At 45.9% G+C, this 22,760-nt stretch overlaps 1 long non-coding RNA gene across 1 annotated transcript; it reads right to left on the reverse strand.

Moving 5' to 3' along the window:
• Positions 1-1,146: 1,146 nt before the first annotated feature.
• LOC142741199 (uncharacterized) lies at positions 1,147-18,551 on the reverse strand. The gene is made up of 4 exons (XR_012881029.1): positions 18,466-18,551; positions 6,393-6,546; positions 5,298-5,669; positions 1,147-1,899 (listed from the first exon to the last, which is right to left on the reverse strand). It is a non-coding gene; the product is annotated as an uncharacterized LOC142741199 (long non-coding RNA).
• Positions 18,552-22,760: the final 4,209 nt, after the last annotated feature.

Here is a 22,760-nt window from a genome sequence, read left to right on the forward strand (position 1 = left end):
AGTATATTGTCTTTCTGACAAGCTTCTATTAAGCCCTGCCAGAGGCAGGGCTTAGTAGGAGCACAAAGATGGCGGACCTGGGGGCTTTCATTAGGCCCCCAGGCAGCCATAGCAACCATCGCCACCCCACGATTGCATTGCGAGGGGTGCGATGAGCTGCTAGAGGGGGTCGCCCCGTCTTTCTAACGATTTAAATGCCGCAGTCGCTATTGACCGCGGCATTTAACAAGTTAAACGAGCGGGATCGCGCTCGAGCACGATCCCGCTCGTTACTGTGTAGTGTCGGCTGTAACATACAGCCGGCACCTGCATAGTGTGGAGCAGGTTTACTCCGTGAGCCCGTGCCATACTTCCCCTACCCGGCTATGATGGTGCCAGACATCAAATGTTAATCACCCTGTAGTTCTCTTGCATTTGCATCGATGGGTGCACAAATTGCACCTCCTCCAGGTTATGGGCCTTATTGTTTTAGAATAAATGGATCAATATATCATTGTGCAAATATACAGAATTTTATATTCTTTATTCTGATGAAGCTGCAGCCCAAAAAAATTTAAATACCAGAAAATAGTGGTTGCTATGAAGATCTAGTGCAAACCTCAAGTACATTCGTAACACAATATAATCCATTTGCAGAAGCATGTAAAATGCTTTATGTGGCTGAGCAAGAGAGTATTAAAGATCCTCAAAAAGTAATGCTCTTCCTTCTTTTCTATGACCATTAATAAATCTCAAAGTCCAAACACTGGAGAAAGTAGGACTGCCAGGATATATTACCAGCCTTACATATATGCCCAGGACCTTACACCATTAATTAACTTATAATAAAACTCAGACACCTTTTTTCCGCACGCTGTATTTGATGGTAAGAGGGCGTTCTGCCACAGACCCCACACTTATATTACCTTTACCACGCCCCTCTTACTAATTGTAACCAATCCTCATCCTAGGCATTTTTTGTATACGTTAACTCCTTTACACCTTTATCTTTAACCCTTGCAGTCCCTGACACTTTCCCTAAATGGTTCAGTGTCTATAAGACTGTCAGGATATATTACCAACCTTACCTACCCAGGACCTTACACCATTAATTAACCTATAATAAAACTCAGACACCTTCTTTATGGAAATGTGGAAGTGGCCACAGCTTTATTGATTACATCTCAAATCGACATGAAGGTATCCTTTTCTCCTTTCTCCTCTTAATCCTGTAATGCCGATGATCGCTGTTATCTATCAGGCATGTAGGGTTCTAAATCCGCCTTCATAGCCGTACTTTTCCGCCAAGGAGGGGAACTGAGAAACCTACTCAGTCCCCCGACCACCCCCACTAAGCAACGCCAGTCCCTGCTCATCACCATCCAGCAAGTCCAACAAGAAGATATCGAGCCCGATATCATTCAAATGCACTCCATCCAGCACAAGCAAATCTGCGTTATCCCCGTCTAAGGATTGATGCCGTAAGCCCACTCCACCTATGGAGCGAACATACCGCGACACCCGCACGTTGAGCAAAACTGGGAATTCTGTCCAATGCCACCATGTCCCTGGCACCTCGCCAAACTGTACGCGCCACAATTTCGGACCACACAACGCGCAAAAAGTTGCTGAAAGCGCGCCAGATCTGTGCGTATTAATGACAACAACTTGGCCATTTTTATTTGGCCAATGTCATTCCCCCCGTGCGTACAATAAGGACAACAGGTCCATCCGTGTGCTTGCTAACCGCCACTATATCTGTCAGCAACTGCACCCACCGTAGTCCCCGGACAACTTTCCATTGGTCATCGGTCTGGGAAAGACCTAAATTCAGGCCAAGAGGCCTCCGTACAGCACGGACAGCCACCCAATGCACGTAGGAGTGCCCCATGATCCATATCTGGGGGCGGCGAGAACCTGCTGAGAAAGAAAATCGAGAAACTTAATAATATGAAAGACGGGAAATAGAGAATGACACAAGCAGGAGATAGGAAATAAGCCAAAACAAAGTAGGGATGGGGGGGGGGAGGTTGAGAGGGGAAGGGGGGAGATGGAGAAGGAAAAACAAGAAACCATCCGAGAAACACACATCAACTACAAACCAAGTCCGGCCTAACGTAAGACTTTTAACTATTAGAGCTCCATCTACCAAAGCGCATTATAGCGCCCGAGTCTAATCCCAAAGCGTCCGCTTCAGTGGCAGCACCAATCCGGAAAGAATGGGTACCAAATTCGCTAGGCTCCAGTCCAAGTTGTCTCAAACTATACTTAAAGACTAAAGACTAATTCAAATTGAAAACGCGACAAAGGAGAACAGTTTTTATGTATTAAAAATTGTAATCCGACTGCCCGAACTGACAATTTTTTTTTAACCAATGCCACAGGGCAATACAGACCCCCCACACTCCCCACATACAACCAGGAACCCCTCCCGATTTGGTCGAATTTGGACCGCCTAACACAAACCCGAAGGGAATTGCCCAACACCACCACATCATGCCCGGAGAGTCCAACCGGTCTGTTGACACTGGGCAGAACTAGTTCACCCACTTGCACCGCTGCAAAGAAAGCCAACGAAAAAGCCGCTCCAAACAAGGAACATTCATACGCATCCCGGCAGACATAACATAAAGTGGACAAAATCCGGCCCAACAACGCGAGTGACACCGGCCGTCTCGTATCGCGAGAAACCACCTCCTTCTTCCAACCCTTAAGCGTCTGACGTATTACATTTCCTTAGTTACATTCCTGACTCCCCACAATTTTAACATAAAGGCCACCCCTGCTAAATGTTTACTAGCCGTGGCCGCACTACAACCATCCTGAAGCAACCTAACCAAAAAATCGAGCGTAAAATCAAGATGACAACGATCGTGACGGAAAATTACCCCCCGCTGATTCCAACCACTGATCCCATTCTCTACAATGACTCCTCCAAGTCGCCGGTACTACAGGTCCCTTCAACAGACTCACAAGTTCTCCTCGACCAGGGCCCACAAGTGAAGCTGCTGCTGGGTGCAATTCCCGGAAAAAGGACATCTGCGAACGTGACAAAGCATCAGCCATCACATTACAAACCCGCGGGACATGTTTCGCACAAAACCATATGTTCAGCTGCAAACACTTCAAAATCAAGTAACGTAACGATGCTAGCACAGGTAGGGAACTGGACGACAAGCCATTCACTGCATGTACCACAGCCATATTATCAGTCCAAATATAATCCGCTTATCCACCATCCTATGTCCCCACAAATCGAAAGCAACTATGATTGGAAAAAGTTCTAGCAACGTCAAAGTTCGTACTAACCCTATATCACTCCAATGAGAAGGCCAGGGGACCTACACCAACTTTGGCCCAGGATAGCCCCAAAACCATCACTCCCAGCTGCATCTGTGAACAGTTGCAAATCCACACTTGACACTGTGAGTTCCTGAAAAAAACGCCCGCCCATTGAACGAATTCAAAAAAGACTGCCACACAAACAAATCCTTTTTCATGCTGGACGTTACCCTAATAAAATGATCCGGTCTCTGTATTCCCCTAGTCGCCAAGGATAAACGGCAGGAGAAAACATGCCCAATAGGAATGATACGGCAATCAAAAACCCATTAACCCAACAATGACTGTAGCTGCTTCAACGTCACTTTTTTTTAGACTCCATTACCTGGTAGATTTGGGACACCAAACGTGCCAACTTATCATCGGGCAACCGAAAAATCATCTGTACGGTATCGATTTCAATACCCAAAAAAGACAAAACAGTCACAGAGCCTTCCGTCTTTTCTTCCGAAATAGGTACTCCAAAAGGAGCCATCATCTGGCGAAAAACCCGCAACAACGCACTGCACAAACCAGAGCCCTTCGGGCCTACGAAATGTAAGTCATCAAAATAATGAATGACCGAGGAAAACTCAGACTCAAAACTAACTACCCATTCTAAAAACCGACCAAACATTTTAAAATAGCTGCAAGAAATAGAACATCCCATGGGAAGGCACATGTCAACATAAAAGGAACCGTCTAAACAAGAATCTAGCAAATGAAAACACTCCGGATGAACCGGCAACAAACGGAACGCCGTTTCAATATCAGATTTTGCTAAGAGCATGCCCTGCCCTGCTGACTGCACCAACCGATCCGCAACATCAAAAGAAGTGTACGAAACCGCCGCATCCTCCCTAGAGATCCCATCGTTGACCGAAAAAAAGGTGTTGAATAAGCCTAAACTTCCACCGCTCTTTTTTAGGAACCAGGCCAAGGAGGGAGACCCTCAGATTAGGATAAGGCGGCTCGCTCAATGGACCAGCCATTCCGCCCAATTCTACCTCCTTTGCCAGTTTTATACGTGCTACATCAACATTCTCATTAATCGACTTCAAATTGTCGGCCAATAACAACGTTGAGGAATACTCAAAAGGAATAAGGAAACCGTACGAAAAACCGCTAGTGAGCACTTCGACCTCCCGCCTCCTGTGGTAACGCTCTAACCACGGCTCCATCTCGAAAACGCTCACCGTCGTTCTCCGCTGCGCCGGAAAGAGGTGCCTTGATAGGCTGCTTACCTCTCTGTAAACACCTGAGCACTGAATGAGAGCCCCCACAGACAATGACCCTCGTTGTAGAACCAACAGACTCCAGTGGGTCGATCGACCAGCGTTCCGGGGACGGAGCCCGGAGCCGCGGCCGCGCTTGGAAAGGGGCGAGACTGTCTACTACCCTGCGCTAAAATCAGTTACAACCATACATCAGTTGCCTTTAACGCCCAACCAATATCCGGCGTCAAAGCCAAACGACGACAAATTTCTTCATCGTAACGCCACCATGCTGCACCACCGCGCAATCTGTGGGCGCTGAAAATCGTGTCAAAATACACGAACAATTCCTTTTCAGGGTAGCGCTGGCAAATAGCATAGGCCAGGGTAGAATAACCCTGTACCCAGCTGCCAAAGGTCTTTGCAACCCTAACCTTCTTGTCCGAACCTCTCTCAAATACACGCTCCTTATTGACAGTCACCTGATCAACGGAAACCAAACACCAAATATCCACAAATTCATTTTTCCACATTTTTTCTTTGGTCTCCGCTGACAAATGAGTCTCGAGAGGAGCGACCACACAGAACAAAGAATTCATGAACCTCAAACACGATAAATTAGCCTCTCTCTCAGATGGGGGCTTCACCCCCCTGGTGGAACAGATGGAGCGGATGCTCCCTCATTTGCACTTAAGCCAGCCACCAGGGCTTTCAACACAGAAACCAAATCATTTCCAGACAATACATGTTTGTTAAGCCATGCGTCACCGCATGTCGACTCACCATTCCCAGAGGTCCCGCCGACTCCAGAGGGTAATTCGTCCACTTACAGGTACACCGGAGCCATGGCCTGAACCTCGCTAACCAATCCGGCAGGAGGAACAACCTGCGACGGCTGGTCACGCTCAGCAGACAAATGACGAACCTCCTGACGCCGACCGCGTGTCTGCGGCCGCAAAGATTTCCTCAATGAACAGCGCAGCGAATCGGATGAGGAGGATGATGAAGACGAGGAGGGCACACCTCTGGAAGACGATGAAGACCGCTGATCATGCGCCCTTTCTCTACTGAACCGGTGACGTCTGCGATGGCCATGGTGACGATGCTTCCCAGAACGACGTTTCCTCCCTAGTCTGGAACGCTCCCTTGCCGGACCTGTGGAAGAAAAATTAGAGAAGGCAGGAGAAGGGCAAACAGCACGAATACTCTCCCTGGCAATACCAGCTCGAGAAGCGGCCCTACTCTGCGTCAACCCCTGTGGGAAGGAGCCTATAGAACCAGAGTGCAAAGTATACAAAGCGATTGATGCAGCGGAAGCCCCAGCGACAGGACCAGGCTGTACACTACTCACTGCCTGCTTCCCTGTCTCAGGACCCTTTTTTCTCTTGTGCGAGCTGCCATCTTGCTTCCTGACTGCCCGACCATGAACCGGAAGTCCCGCCTCTGCCCTCTCTCCAACCACTTCCGTCTGAGCAGAGGCCATAGCAGTGAGCGATGACATCATCGCCGGCTGCTCTCGCGAGCTTGAAGCAAGGCCCAGCTCCCGCACACAAGCCTTGTGGTAAGCGACCATGGCGGAGCAGTCGCCTGGACCTACAACACTCACCCCACGTTCAGGTATGCTTCGCACCTGCATCCCATTCCGCTGCCGGCGGAGGGGGTTGTACCGAGCAGATTCCGGTTTAACATCAGCCCTCAGAGCACTGTGGGGAGGGATGCCAGCGCGACGCAGGGGAGGGGAGGAGGGTGGTACTACATCCGCCGATGAAGCGCCGGATGAAACAGCACGTGGCGGTGCAGCACCCACTACACTACCATGGGTATGAACAGGGCTAGGGCTCAAACAGGCAGGAGGGCGAATTACGCGCTGCATCCTACCTCGGGTAGCCGCTGCAGGCTGTTCCACGACCGGATCCATCTCTTCCCTTCTTCCACTTGCCAACAGGGATTCCAGCCAGTCAGTCCCTTCTGAAGCCACCCGCTGTGCCACCTGGCGCAAGAGATCATCAGCCATCTGATAATAGGACGTCCACTGATAAAAGAAGAAAATGGAGGCTCAAGATCTTCCATCTCCAACTGAAAGATGTTCCTCACGCTGTAGCTGAAGGAAAGAGGGCGTTTTGCCCCAGAACCCACACTTATATTACCTTTACCACGCCCCTCTTACCACTTGTAACCAATCCTCATTCTGGGCATTTTTTGTATTTGTTAACTCCTTTTCACTTAACCCTTGCAGTCCCAGACACTTTCCCTAAACGGTTCAGTGTCTACAAGAACCAGTGTTTAGCCATATTAGCCAAGAGTGCGACGCTGTGATGATGTAAAATTTGCAATTGTTCATAGACTAGAGCAAAGCAAATTGCTTCCTAATTCAGATTTTTTTTTTTACAAAAAATATTGCAAACAAAGAAATTTTCCAATGTTGATGACTGATCTGTAAAGAATCATCATACTAATATATAAAAGGCAAGCAGTGTTGCCAACAACTCACTTTTTAAAGAAGGAGGCGCAAGGAAATCCGCTCTTCAACCATGCTGGGAGAGTCCACTACTCAATAGCCCGCTTCCCCCTCTACTACTCCGCTACAAGAAGAGTGGTATTGAGTAGTGGACTCTCCCAGTATTGAGCGGGTTACATTGCCCCAGTAGAAGGGTATTGAGAAGGGAGGTCAGTATGTGGATACAGTCAGTAAAATAGATATTAGGGGAGCAAAAAAAATATAAAAAACAATTAAAAAAACAAAACTATAAAGCAACACATGGAAGGAGTCCACGTCTCCTGCCCAGGGAGGATTATCATCCTGCATATGCGTCCGCATTTTGTATTTTAAAGGCTATGTACACCTTTGAAAACTTTTTTTTTTTTTTTTATAAAAATGTGTATCAGTGTTATTTTTATTAATTTTATTAAAAATTATTTTTACATTTTGATATACAGCTGCTATGTATCTTGTATACAGAGCAGCTGTATCGTGCGCTGCTACCTGTATCCGTCAGGGTAAAAAAGAAAAAATACTTTATTATTGAATTATTATTAAAAACAATGTTAGATGAAAAATGACGTTGCACCAAAGTCCCCTAAATTGGCACACTATGACAAATTATGTCTGAATTGAAATGCTCCGGATTATTAAGGATATATGTGTCTGGCCTCCCCCATTATATAGTCGAGGAGAAACTGTAATACTCCCTGGTCCAGAGATTGAAATGTTAAATAATTGTAAATGACTGTCCCCCTCAGTGTTGGTGATGAGACAGTCAAATTGCATATGAAACTAAAGGTTCCTTCAACGGGCTGTAAATAAAGCCCAGCGGTGGAGAAACCCCTGCATCAATATGACTATAGTGGGTTGCATGTACATGTGTCCTGTGTGAGTAGACACGGCACAGCAGAGTTGAAACTGCTGCGTACTAGCAACTCCACAGGAGGAGGGAATAGACTAAGCCACAGTCACTGACGGGCGGCCGCTCAGCTGAATTGCCTGGGTACAGTGGCGTAACTACCGTCGTAGAAGCCGTAGCGGCTGCTACGGGGCCCGCGGCATGAGGGGGCCTGTGTCGCCCGCTGGCACAAGCCCCCACCATGGCCGGAGGCTCCGCTAGCAGCCGTTATGGCTGCTACAGCGCGACGCCACTGAACACTACGGCAGAGCCGGGAGGTATCTCCCCGCCCTGCCATTAAACAAAAGACATGTATTCCCTATCCACAGGATAGGGGATAAATGTGTGATCGCTGGCATTGATAGGGAGAACGGGGGACTGAAAGTCCCCTGAAGTTCTCCATCACAAACATCGGACTTCCGGGGTCTGTCGGCGGCTCCGTAGAAATGAATGGAGCGCCGGTCGCGCTTGTGCGCATGCGTGACCAGCACTCCTTTCATTTTTATTGAGCTGCGCAGACGCCGGAAGTCCGAGGTTAGTCATGGAGAACTTCGGGGACTTTCGGTCCCCCGTTCTCCCTATCGCTGCCAGCGATCACACATGTATCCCCTATTCTGTGGATAAGGGATGCATGTTATTTGTAGGACACATTATAGGTCGCATTTTTTTCGGGGGTTGGGGACGCTGTATGGCGTTCCCTGCAGGGGGGGCTGTATGGCGTTCCCTGCAGGGGGGGGCTGTATGGCGGTCCCTGCAGGGGGGGTGCTGTGTGGCGTTCCCTGCAGGGGGGGGCTCTATGGCGTTCCCTGCAGGGGGGGGCTCTATGGCATTCCCTGCAGGGGGGGCTGTATGGCGTTCCCTGCAGGGGGGGCTGTATGGTGTTCCCTGCAGGGGGGGCTGTATGGCATTCCCTACAGTGGGGGCTGTATGGCGTTATCTACAGAGGGGGCTGTATGGCGTTATCTACAGAGGGGACTGTATGGCGTTATCTACATGGGGGCTGTATGGAGTTATCTACAGAGGGGGCTGTATGGCGTTACCTACAGAGGGGGCTGTATGGAGTTATCTACAAAGGGGGCTGTATGGCGTTCCCTACAGGGGGGCTGTATGGCGTTCCCTACAGGGGGGCTGTATGGCGTTCCCTACAGAGGGGGCTGTATGGCGTTATCTACAGGGAGGACTGTATGGCGCTATCTACAGGGGGACTGTATGGCGTTATCTACAGAGGGGGCTGTATTGCGTTATCTACAAAGGGGGCTGTATGGCGTTATCTACAGGGGGGGCTGTATGGCGTTATCTACAGGGGGCCTGTATGGAGTTATCTACAGAGGGGGCTGTATGGCGTTATCTACAGAGGGGGCTGTATGGCGTTATCTACAGAGGGGGCTGTATGGCGTTATCTACAGAGGGGTCTGTATGGCGTTATCTACAAAGGGGGCTGTATGGCGCTATCTACAGGGGGCTGTATGGCGTTATCTACAGGGGGGCTGTATGGCGTTATCTACAGAGGGGGCTGTAAAAAAGGCACTATCTACAAGGGGGTGGGGTTGTGTGACACCCAGGGGAGGGGGGGCCCCAGTCAAAAGTTTTCTATGGGGCCCATTCTTTCCTAGTTACGCCCCTGCCTGGGTAGTGATCTTCAGTTAACGTGTCTGTCAATTTTCTGCCTGTCAGGCAGTGTAACCACTTCCACAAAGCTAATATTGTACCAACAAACCTGGCTATCAGGGTTTGCTATAATTCATGTGGGCTAACAAATAGGCCGCAGTCAGCTGACTGTGGCTCAGTCTATTCCCTCCTCCTGTGGAGTTGCTAGTACGCAGCAGTTTCAACTCTGCTGTGCCGTGTCTACTCACAGAGGACACATGTACATGCAACCCACTATAGTCATATTGATGCAGGGGTTTCTCCACCGCTGGGCTTTATTTACAGCCCGTTGAAGGAACCTTTAGTTTCATATGCAATTTGACTGTCTCATCACCAACACTGAGGGGGACAGTCATTTACAATTATTTAACATTTCAATCTCTGGACCAGGGAGTATTACAGTTTCTCCTCGACTATATAATGGGGGAGGCCAGACACATATATCCTTAATAATCCGGAGCATTTCAATTCAGACATAATTTGTCATAGTGTGCCAATTTAGGGGACTTTGGTGCAACGTCATTTTTCATCTAACATTGTTTTTAATAATAATTCAATAATAAAGTATTTTTTACATTGATGAAACACACTACTTTTCCTACTACCCGTTCCTTTATTCATGTATCGACAATTGGTGGTGTACACCTAGTGTGAATTACCTCAACATATTATATATAAAATTGTAAGAGGGTAATACCTATCCAAATATATCACTGTATCCGTCAGGTCAGCGGGACTGACTGGTTCAGTGTCAGCGGGTCCCGTGTGTCTATAACACGCAGGATTGAGCTGTTATCGATTGCATCCAAGTTCATAACTTAGACGTGATTGATGACAGGTGGATCCTGCGTATCAGATACACGTAGGGCCCACTGACAATGAGTACTTGTTATTGTATTATCGTTGTTGGCAGCACGTCTCCCTGTTTAGACATGATAGAAATTTATGGGGACGAGCGATCGTAGTAACGAGCGCTCATTCCCATACATTACTGATCATTGCTCCTTGTGAAAGGAGCAAACGAGCGCCGATCTACGATCTGTCTACGATCTGTTTAGTTGATCGGTGCTAGTTTACACGGCCCATGTCAGGCCGTGTAAGAGGACCCTTATTGTTACGCTATACCTCAACCAATATGCAATTGTATAAGTGCAAAGAATGTAGTACGATCAAAAGTGACCTGCTTACATATGCATTAAATATTATCATCAAAGGCTACATCAGACAATATGTTACATATAACCCTACAAAACAACAGATGCTGTATAGCTGTGCATTGAATAATATTTAAACTTTATTGGAATATAAATCTTAAAACATCATTTAAAAAGTGGAGGAAACTCCACTCATGGAACAAACAGACACAGCAATAGGTAATATGATGGTAAGAATACAATAATAGCTGCACGGTATATTAGAACACGTCCTGGCCAGTGACACATAATAAATATATAATAATAAGGCAAATGCATAGACCCCAATGTGAATATAAATCAATGTCCCTCAATAATGGACCAGAAACAGATGTATATAAATGGAATAGAGTAAATAAAGGCTGATGCCAAGTGTATAAATAAGTATAATTTACGCAATGTTGACCGGGACTCCTGTGTGCTGTGTCTACCCCAACACACATTTTGGCACGAAAGTGCCTTCTTTCGGTGGTCATGCCTGTCTACCTACACTGTGTGTATTAGTTTAAAATCCTTCATGCATGTTTAAAATCCTTCATCCTTCTTGCTCATATTTGTTATGTTTTTAATTATTTGTGTAATAAAAAATCCGAAATTGTATTGATTAATTATAGTATACAATTCCTTATTCTTTGTGTATGTTCTTTTATGTGGCAGAGGGGTCTTTGGGCCACTGTACATACAGTATAAGGCTCCATACACATGACTATAAAAAATCTCCCGGTTCTATTGGCCGCGGACACCTTTCCGTATCACTACGGATAGGTGTCCGTGCCGTAGTACCGTGTCGGGAATTATGGAGCATGTCCTACTTTTCGTTTTTTACGGTTCGTGCTCCCATACTTTGTATGTGAGCACGGCCCGAAAATGTGGCCCGCGGGTCACGATTACGGGCACGGCCGTGTGCATGAGGCTAAGGCCCCATGCACACGACAGCAAAAAACCTCCGTTTTTGTGGACCGCAATTGCGGTCCGCAAAAACGGAGCCATTCACTTTCATTGAACACTGACACCTTTCCGTAGCACTACGGAAGGGTGTCAGTGCCGTGGAAATGTTCCAGGAATTATGGAACATGTCCGTTCTTTCGCATTTTGCGGGCCGTGCTCCAATACTTTGTATGGGAGCACGGCCCGAAAATGCGGCTATCAGTCAGCGGCCGGCCGTGCCCGCAATCGCGGGCCGTGATTGCGGACACGGTCGTGTGCATGGGGCCTAAGGCCCCATGTACATGACGGTATTTTCATCTATCCCGAAATACTGTCCATAAATACGGATCCGAAGGCATCCGTATTTCATCCGTATATATGGAAGGGTGTCCGTAAATGCGGTCCGCATCGTATTCCATCCGTATATACGGATCCGTAAAAAAAAAAGGTAGCATGCAAATTATGTCATCAGCATGTTGTATAGCAACGCTTCCGCAAATACGGATGGTATACGGATGCACATCCGTAGCCATCCGTATTTATGGAAGCTCCTATAGACTTCTATGGGAGAGTACATGCCGTAATTACGGACAAGAATAGAACAGGTTCTATAATTTTTTCAGCACGGACACCGAATAGGTGAAAGGTGTCCGTGGCAAATAGAAATGAATGGGTCCGTAATTACTGTCAGTAATTACTGTCCGTAATTACTGTCCGTAATTATTGATGAAAAATACGGTCATGTGCATGGAGCCTAAGGGATCATTCAGACGAGTGTATATGTAGTCCATGTGACGGCCGTATTTCAATGGCGCCGTTCACACGACCGTTGTTTCAACGGAGCGTGAAGGGTCCGTGAAAAAATAGGACATGTCCAATTTTACTGCGTGTCACGTATCCCTTCATAGACTCTAGTCTATGAGGGATCCTTAACAACGCACCTCGCAAGGGTGCAAAAAACTAGGTTAGCCCGAGGTTAGCTACGCTCGTCTGAATGTAGCCTTAGGCTATGTTCACACGGGGTCTTTTGCCGAGTTTTTTGACGCGGAAACCGCGTCGCAAAACTCGGCAGAAACGGCCCGAGAACGCCTCCCATTGATTTCAATGGGAGGCGTCGGCGTCTTTTTCCCGCGAGCAGTAAAACTGCCTCGCGGGGAAAAGAAGCGACATGCCCTATCTTCGGGCGCTTCCGCCTCCGACCTCCCATTGACTTCAATGGGAGGCAGGAGAAAGCGTGTTTTATGCCCGCGGCGCTCAATGGCCGCGGGCGAAAAACGGCACGATAATTGCTATTCACACGGAGTATTTTGGGGGAGGAATATCTGCCTCAAAATTCCGTTTGGAGCTTTGAGGCAGATATTCCTCCCCCAAAATACTCCGTGTGAACATAGCCTTAGATGCTGTACCAATGCTTAATGCCCTTACTGCAGTTACACAATTTGTTATAGCTCAGGACATTAACCCCATGGCAACGTTTATAATCATATATATATCCTGATAAGTAGAGTAGTCTTACACCTACAATCTATGGAGGAATTAGATATCTTTGTTGTAGGTGAAGGGATTGTTTAGCAGAACTACAGGCCGCATCTTATAGTATCAAATTAGACTCTGCTCATTGAGATTAGCAGAAGAAACCATATACTCCTACATTACGCACAGAAAGGTGAAATAAATAACATATTTCCTTGACAGCCCGTATCGATATAAACATAAGCAGTGAAGAGAGTCATAATCACCATTTCAGATTCACAAAAACAAACACTATGAGGAGAATTTATTAACTTTTCTTCATCAGTTTTCTGGCATAAAAAAGTCACAAAATACACAAAAATTGTAACTCCCGCCACCGTTAAAAAGAGTGGGCAGAGCTTAGCTGAAGGCAGGGTTGCACCGTCCATGAGATGAGCATCTCGCCGTAGGCGGCGCCCTGCTGCCTCTCTGAGGTGGTGGCGGTGCCACTGAAACCAGCCGCCACCACCCCCACTTGCACTATAATTGTATTTGCGTCTATATCTCTCAAATACAATTAATGGCATAAGCGCTCGTTCCGTTTTATGCTATTCAGCGCCTTTCACGGATGTAAGCGACACAACGTTGAAAGGCGCCGATTGGCTGGGCAGAATGACTTGCCCTGCCACTCAGCGCCTTTTGACGATGCATGTCGTCATTGCGCCGCTTGCTTCGTTGAATGATAGGGCAAGGCAACCTGCCAATAAGCACCTTTCAACAATGCAACGTTGAAAGGCGCAGATTGGCCGGGTAGAATGACTTGCCCTGCCACCCAGCGCAGCGTAGTTCAGCCTCAGCAGACCTGCATTGCAAGAATACAGCACGGGAACGGGTTTAGGTGAGTATGTAAAGTTTTTTGTTTGTGGGGGCTATATGTGCAGCACTATCTACAGGGGTTAGGGCTGTATGTGGAGCACTATCTACAGGGGTGGGGGGCTATATGTGGAGCACTATCTACAGGGGAGGCTATAAGTGCAGCACTATCTACAGGGGATGGGGCTATATGTGGAGCACTATCTGCAGGAGGTGGGGGGCTATATGTGGAGCACTATCTACAGGGGGTGGGTGCTATATGTGGAGCACTATCTACAGGGGCTCTATGGGGGACAGTATCTACAGGGGGCTCTATGTGGGGCACTGTCTACAGGGGGCTCTATCTACAGGGGGCCCTATGGGGGGCACTATATACAGGGGGCACTGTGTGTGTGTGTGTGTGTGTGTGTGTGTGTGTCCCAGTGCATGGTGACTCAGTGTGTGTGTGTGACTCAGTACATTGTATTATTATAATTAGAGGTGCAGTGTATGGTGTTATTATATTTAGGGGCATAGTGTGTGGCACCATAAGGATTGTATCTTTGTCTATAGATGCAGAAATGTTTGAAAAGTGAGATGCTGAAGACTGCTGAGCGGAAAACTGTTGAAATGGGCTGTGGCCGGGAGAAGTCATCATAGAGCTCTGGACTGGATGGAGAAGAAAAGAGAAAAAGAACCGGAATCTGAGACGTCGCCAGTGAGTCACTTAATGTAAATGTTTATTCTGCCTCTAATCAGTAATGTATTCACTGTATGAACTGCAGCGAGGTGATGGGTGGTATGTTTTTTTTTATTTTTCGTGAGGCTGCTAGTGATGTAGAGCAGCCGGGGGGGGGGGGGGGGGTGCCAGTTAAATTTTCGCTTCAGGCAGCAAGAAAGCTCGAATCGGCCCTGGCTGAAGGGGCTAGCCATCCACAGCCATACAAATTTACTATAACTTACACCAGAAACTGTTGTAAATTATAGTACAAATCAAATCCAGCTCATAGCTGGTATAGACTTGTCTCTCTGGCTCACAGACGACCAGAGATGCACCTCTTAATCTTAAGAAGATGCGCCTGTTGATAAATTAGGCACATCTTACTCCAGCAGTCTGAATATTAAGAATAGTATACGAAACGCCAGTAACCCGCAGGGGAACCAAATTGTGATTGGCTGCATTAGTCACATGGGATTCAATGGAGAAGACCCGTGACAGAAAACCAGCGATTCTGCAGCATAAATGTACATGCTACGGATTCAAAAACCACACTGCAGGTCAATATATGAACGTTTTTTCGGCTGTTTTTTATGCAGCTTGTGGATGAGATTTCTTCAAATCTCATCCACTCTGCTACTACTGTAATACGCTGCGGATTTTCTGCAATTAAATCCTTTGCGGAAAATCTGCAGTGTTGTGTATAGATCATACAAACCCTGTGTAGTCTGATACTGCAGCCGTACTCTCTTCCATCTGTACCTTACTCCTTGCTAACCTACTGAATATATATTATCAAGAAGTAGAGGACAGATCGAAGGAAATAGGACTGCATGAACAGACCACACAGAGTTTGTTGTTGTCTGTTACCATGATGACGCATAGGGTTGCATATGAACTGTAGACGCAAACCGATAGGAAACTTTCAATTATGACCCTTTTCAAAAGTTCTTACATTTTAATTTTAGATACATTGGGACAATAAAAAAAAAAAAAATGGTTGCGAAGGTAGATATAACCTTTAAGTGAATAAAGCTTATTCACTGTATAATGAAAAGATCGTTCTAATATAACTTTTTTAAACGCTTCCTGACCGCTCACTGTAAATTCACATCAGCTCTTGCTGGACTCGTGAATTCATGGTGGGTGTTAACAAAGCGATCGGGTCTCTCATAGTGCCGTTGGCACCTGGATCACACTGTTCACACCTGCCTCTGGTCCCGAAGACACGATCTGGACCTGATGGGTTCAGGTCCCGATCAGGTGATTGTCATGATAACCAATCATGGCCATCGCAGGGAAAGTTTGTTGTAGCAAAAAACTTTCCCCCGGAACCTACACTGTCTCTCCTCTACTGTTCTGTCCGGGAGCAAACAGAGGAGAGACAGTACCTCTGGTCTAGGAGACATGATCGGGACCTGATTGGTTCAGGTCCCGATCATGTGATGGTCATGGTAACAAATCATGGCCATCGCATGGAAAGTTTGTTATAGCAACAAACTTTCCCTGGGACGAAGTGTATATAAACACTGTCTCTTCCCTGCTGTTCTGTCAGAGAGCAAACAGAGGAGAGACAGAGTCAGATCTGTGAATATCACGGTATAAGAAACAAGTAAAAAACACAATATAACCAATTCCCCCAATCCCAGTAATCTGCCTTGTTAGATTGGATATAGGATGAGGCTAGGTGATTAGGGTATATTATTAGGTTTTACTATTAGGCTATAGTTAGCAATAATTATTATCAGGGTATAGTTAGTAATCATTTAGGGTAACGGTTAGGGCAGGTATAAGTTATATTAGTAATCAATTTGATAAGAAGTGCTGTGCCAGTCAATTAATTTGTTGTGCCAATTCATTTGTTCTAATTAATTATTAATTAAATCAACTAATTTCATACCATATACGTTTATGTATAAAAATATAGACGTAATAAAATGGCGCGTCAATTTTATTTTGCAGATGAGGCTTATGCCCTTTTATGTTCTGGAAGTGAAGAAAGTGTCTTGTCAGATGGCAATGACAATTTTGAGGCTTTTGCTCTTAGCAAAACTGACAGCTTAGAGTCTAGCAGTAATTCTGGTCCACTCTCAAAAATGATAAGGACCAGTACAGGAAAGGTAGAGAGAGCTGTTGGAGAAACATCTTCAAATCAGGGCACGATGCCCAGTACAAGTGAAATGCCTAGTTTTAGTGAAGAGGCGCATGCCAACCTACAAGGGAGCTTGCCACTAGATGTAGCATTTATTAGATGGGAGGCTTCAAATTCTGGTACGCCATTGATCCCTGACTTTAATGCCACCCCAGGTACAAATGTGGAGGTGGAAGGTTTTGGACCAATTAATTTTTTTAACTTATTTCTAACAAATGATTTGCTGGAAAATATTATTTTTCCAACTAACTTATATGCTTCCCAATTCATCTATCAGAATCCCCGATCCTATTATGCCAGGCAAAATTCAAGGAGGCCAACAGATATTGATGAAATGAAAACATTTTTAGGCGTCACATGCGATCTTACTGGTTCACCCGTCCTGTTCTAACCACCCCTGCCTTTTCTGCCATTCTTCCTAGAGCCCGTTATGAAATGCTCATGAGATTTTGGCATTTCAACGATAATAGCCAGTGCCTCCCTAGAAGTGCCCCGGATTATGACCGACTATACAAAATCAGGCCCATCATCAAAGCATTGTCAGACACATTTTTAAGACTTTGCACCTCCACGCAAAACCTCTCCATCGATGAGTCCCTTGTAAAATTCAAAGGGAGACTGCACTTCAAACTATTTATTCCATCAAAAAGAGCAAGGTTTGGAATAAAGCTTTATGAGGGAAAAGATAGCCAACTAAACCCACCAGGATGCCCCCATCCCCATCTAGGGACAAGTGGAAAAATAGTTTGGAAGATTATTTCACCATTTCCAGAAAAGGGCCATAACCTGTATGTGGACAACTACTACACAAGCATACCCCTTTTTAAAAGTTTGGTCGAACATAATCCAGGGGCTTGTGGGACCATTCGTCAATGAAAAGTACAAAAAGGGGCAGTCAGGCGGTGTTTGCAGCGGAGAGCTGCTTGCCCTAAAATACAAAGACAAAAAGGATATTTGTATCCTCAGCTCGATCCACACTGATGCAACAATGGATGTTGTAGAACTAGGTTCTACTACCCGAAAGCACAAACCTGTGTCAATCAATGATTACAACAAATACATGGGGGACTAGACCTTGCTGCCAGGTTCTACAGCCATACCAGGTTTTAAGAAAATCATATACATGGTACAAAAAAATAGTTATTTACCTATTTTAAGTTGCCACATATAACTCGTTTGTGTTATACAAAAAGGCAGGAAATTCAGATATTCTTGATTACCAGGAAAAGGTAATTGAAGATATTGTTTTTGCACATGTTGGCCCCTCTCATCCATTAGAATGTGAATCTGTCAAAGGACTCACTGAGCACAATTTTATTGCTGTAATTCCCTCAACTGAGTCAAGAATGTACCACCAGAGAAGATGTTGTGTATGTACCAAGAAAGGAATGAGGTGTGATACCCGTTATTATTGCCTAGATTGCCCATCACTCCCAGCCTTGTGTGTCATTGACTGCTTTAAAATCTTCCATACAGAGCCATGTTTTTTAAGCTCTTTATTAATTTGTTCCATTTAAGACATTCAAGAATATAATTTAGTATATATTTAGTTTGCCAAAATGTTCTTGGATATTTTTGTTTTTGCCATAAATGAACTATGCCCAAATTATACCCAAAAATAAAAATGTACCTAAAGGGGTTGTGCGATGAAAAGAAGAAGTGTGGAGCTGCGATTCTTGCTGTGACGCATCGGCACAAGCTCCGGGAGAAGGAGCATCCCCCTTCTCTCTGTGTGTCGATGATGCGGATCAGCTATCAAGCTCCTTCCTCCCATTAGGCTTAGCTGATGAATTAAGCCAGGCAGCCAGCCCTTTTATATGCGTCATTGACAAACAGAGAGGAGAGGGATTTCCTAGAGTCTGTGTCGTAGCATAGGCCCGGCCTATGCAACGGGGGATGAAAACCTGCAATCCATGCAGGTTTTAAAAATGAAGTATATTAGAAAGTTTCTTTATTTCACAAAAGCAAAGTAATATATTATCAAAATGCAAGCTATAAATATGGTTGCTTTCGGGGGGATTCCACAGGAGCTAAGGGGCTTTGCAAATGCGACATGGCCTGTGCACAGCATTCCAGATAAATTAGAGCTTCAAAAGCCAAATGACGCTCCTTCCCTTTTGAACCCTGCCGTGTGTCCAAAGAGCAGCAAATGACTGCATATGGGGTTTAACCGTACTCAGAAGAAATTGCTTTACATAGGTTGGGGTGCTTTTTGTCCTTTAGTCCCTATGGAAATTTAAAAAATTGTTCAAAACATATATTTTATCGGAAAAAATTTAGATTTTCTTTTTCACAGCCTAATTCCAATATTTTTTGCAAAAAACCTGTGGATTCAAAATGCTCAATATACCCCTAGATAAATTCCTTGAGGGGTTTAGTTTCCCAAATGGGGTCACTTTTGGGGGGTTTCCACCGTTTCTTGATATTCATTGCCTTTATAAACGGAACTTTATTTGGTACAAAACTTAAAAAATGGGTACTAATGCCAAGGATCTAAACACAGGCGTTGGCAGCCCAGATCATAAACCTTAAACATAGTGTCTAGAGCATATTGACTCACTATTTGTAAGCAAAAGTGACACAATGTCAAGGTGATAGCAAATGTTAATATGGTCTGGTTGCCACTAAAATGCAAATTTCCCTATGCATTTCTGCGCCCCTGTATCTTCAGGGAAGTGTCCTAAGACATTCAATTGCATATAAAATTATAAATGCTGCTCAGCACATATTATGCTGTCTTTGTTTTCCAGCGTGCACTGGACAGTGATGACTGGTCTAGCGTGCGCCGGGGAAACATTGAGCCTAATAAGGCTTAGCCCCACCCTCTATGGTCAGGTCAGGGCAGACCACCACCAATCAGCGTGTAATACGTCAGAATAACGTCCACCAAATGGTCCGGTCCCTTAGTAATGTTGCGGCCAGTAGAAACGATGCATACAGCATCATTGGTCATCAGGGGAGATACAGGCGGCCAGGATCTAAAAGCCGCTATAAATCAGATAAAAAGGAATGTGATGGATACGGAGTATGTGGTCCATAGTATTGGACCTAATTCTAAGGTGAAGAGGAGAACTCATGAGCAATAGAAGTTGGGTAATAGCGCTAAATACTGTAAGGGTATGTTTAAACGCTGAGTCAAAAACTTCTGAAAATACGGAGCTGTTTTCAAGGGAAAACAGCTCCTGATTTTCAGACGTTTTTAAGCCACTCGCCATTTTCGCTGCGTTTTTCGCTGCGTTTTTGACGGCCATTTTTGGAGCTGTTTTCTATAGAGTCAATGAAAAACAGCTCCAAAAACGTCCCAAGAAGTGACCTGCACTTCTTTTTCGCGGCGGTTTTTTCACGCAGCCGTTTTTCAAAACGGCCACGTAAAAAAAATGGCCCGTCGGAACTGAACACCGTTTTTCCCATTGAAATCAATGGGCAGATGTTTGGAGGCGTTGTGCTTCCGAATTTTTAGGCCGTTTTTCGGGCGTTTATTTTTGGCCTGAAAAACGGCCGAAAATAGGCCGTGTGAAAATACCCTTAGAAAGCAGTCATATAAACAGTGAGAAACATAGTATGGATTAATGACAATAGTGTTTGTAATGGCTAGATGGTCTAATATGGTCTAATATGTTCCATGCCCTGAAATGTAAGGACCGTAGGGTCCCCTGAATGCCATTCCCATAAATGTCTTGAGACAGAGGTGTCTACCTTTCTGTTGATGTCGCAGACATAGTCATTGATTCTCTGTCTAAACTCTCTTTTTGTTTTCCCCACATATTGCATCTCACATTCACATGTGATGAGATACACAACCCCTTGTGTCTTACAATGAATAAAGGATCTGGTATCAAACACTTTTCATGTGGTGTTACTCCAGAAGGTCTTAATATTCCAAACAGAGCTACAGGCCTTACACATGCCACAACGAAACGTCCCCTTGAGGTTTGTCGACATTCAAGTGGTCCTTTTCTCAACCTCCAGTTGACTGTGTACTAGTCACAAATGAGAAAAAAAAAGGAACTTTTTTAAATTGATAAAGTTTAGACTTACCCCGGCCGTAGTCCTGGTGACGCGATCCTCTATTCTTAGCGCAGCCTGGCCTCCTGTCATGACGTTTCATCCCATGTGACTGCTGCAGCGGTCACATGGTCTACAGCGTCATCCCAAGAGGCGGGGCTACGTTCAGAAGAGAGAGATGCGTCACCAGGAATACGGCCAGGGCAAGTCTAAACTTTTTTTTTTCCCTGCAGGATTCCCGCAGCGGACATTTCTCACCAAACCTGCGCCACTATTTGGTGCGGTTTTGCTGGCAGAATTCCCCGCAGCTACCGGGGCGGATAAGCTGTGGAGTTTTGCTCAGCGTATCCGCCTAGTGTGTCCCTTATGATGTCGCTCATGGAGCTGCTGCCGCTCTCTAAATAGGCAGTTGGTCCAGTAGAATTTGGAATTATTTTTTTTTGTGAACCAGCTTAAAAAAATACAAAACTTTTGTGTTAGGGCCTGTTCACATCACCGTTCGCTTCCGTTCCGGGGTTCCGTCTGAGGTTTCTGTCGGGTGAACCCCGCAACGGAAAGTGAAAGTGACAGCACAGCTTCCGTTTCAGTCACCATTGATCTCAATGGTGACGAAAACATCGCTAATGGTTTCCGTTCGTCACCATTGCGGCTGGTTTTCGGATCGAATCAATAGCGCAGTCGACTGCGCTAATGGTGACGGAAACGGAAGCTGTGCTGTCACTTTCACTTTCCGTTGCGGGGTTCACCCGACGGAAACCTCAGACGGAACCCCGGAACGGAAGCGAACGGTGATGTGAACAGGCCCTAACACAAAAGTTTTGTATTTTTTTAAGCTGGTTCACAAAAAAAAATAATTCCAAATTCTACTGGACCAATTGCCTATTTAGAGACAGGCAGCAGCTCCAGGAGCGACATCATAAGGGTAGGAACACACTAGGCGGATATGCTGAGTAAAACTACACAGCTTATCCGCCCCGGGAGCCGCAGGGAATTCTGCCAGCAAAACCGCACCAAATAGTGGCGCAGGTTTCGTAAGGCATGTCCGCTGCGGGAATCCTGCAGGGAAAAAAAAGTTTAGACTTGCCCTGGCCGTAGTTTAGGTGACGCATCTCTCTCTTCTGAACGTAGCCCCGCCTCCTGGGATGACGCTGTAGACCATGTGACTGCTGCAGCGGTCACATGGGATGAAACGTCATGACAGGAGGCCGAGCTGCGCTAAGAATAGAGGATCGCGTCACCAGGATTACGGCCGGGGTAAGTCTAAACTTTTTTATAAATTTAAAAAAGTGCCTTTTTTTTTTTCTCATTTGTGATTTTTGCGGCAGAACCGCAGCATTTCCGCAACAGAGGAGCAGCGATTCCACAGAATACATTGACATGCTGCGGCTTAAAAAGCCACACTGCAGGTCCATTTTTTTTGCAGCGTGTGGATGAGATTTGTTCAAATCCCATCCACTCTGCTGTGACTGTAATACGCTGCGGATTTTCCACAATAAAATGTGTTGCATAAAATCCGCAGTGTTCATGCCTAGTGTGTTCCTACCCTAAGGTCGGATTTACACAAGCGTGTGCTTTTTGCGCGCGCAAAAAACGTGGCGTTTTGCGCATGCAAAAGGTCCATAACAGCTCCGTGTGTCAGCAGCGTATGATGCGTGGCTGCGTGATTTTCGCGCAGCCGCCATCATTATGACACTCTGTTTGTAGCACGTGCTGCTTTTCTGTTTTCATTCATAGTTTATACAGCTGCGGAAGTGCTGGGCGGGATTTTCACGCACCCATTGACTTCAATGGGTGCGTGATGCGTGAACAATGCACAAATATAGGACATGTCGTGAGTTTTACGCAGCGGACACACGCTGCGTGAAAATCACTGATAGTCTGCACGGCCCCATAGAGTAACATAGGTCCGTGCGAGGCGCG

This window comes from Rhinoderma darwinii, chromosome 2, assembly GCF_050947455.1.
Source record: "Rhinoderma darwinii isolate aRhiDar2 chromosome 2, aRhiDar2.hap1, whole genome shotgun sequence".
Lineage (NCBI taxonomy): Eukaryota > Metazoa > Chordata > Amphibia > Anura > Rhinodermatidae > Rhinoderma > Rhinoderma darwinii.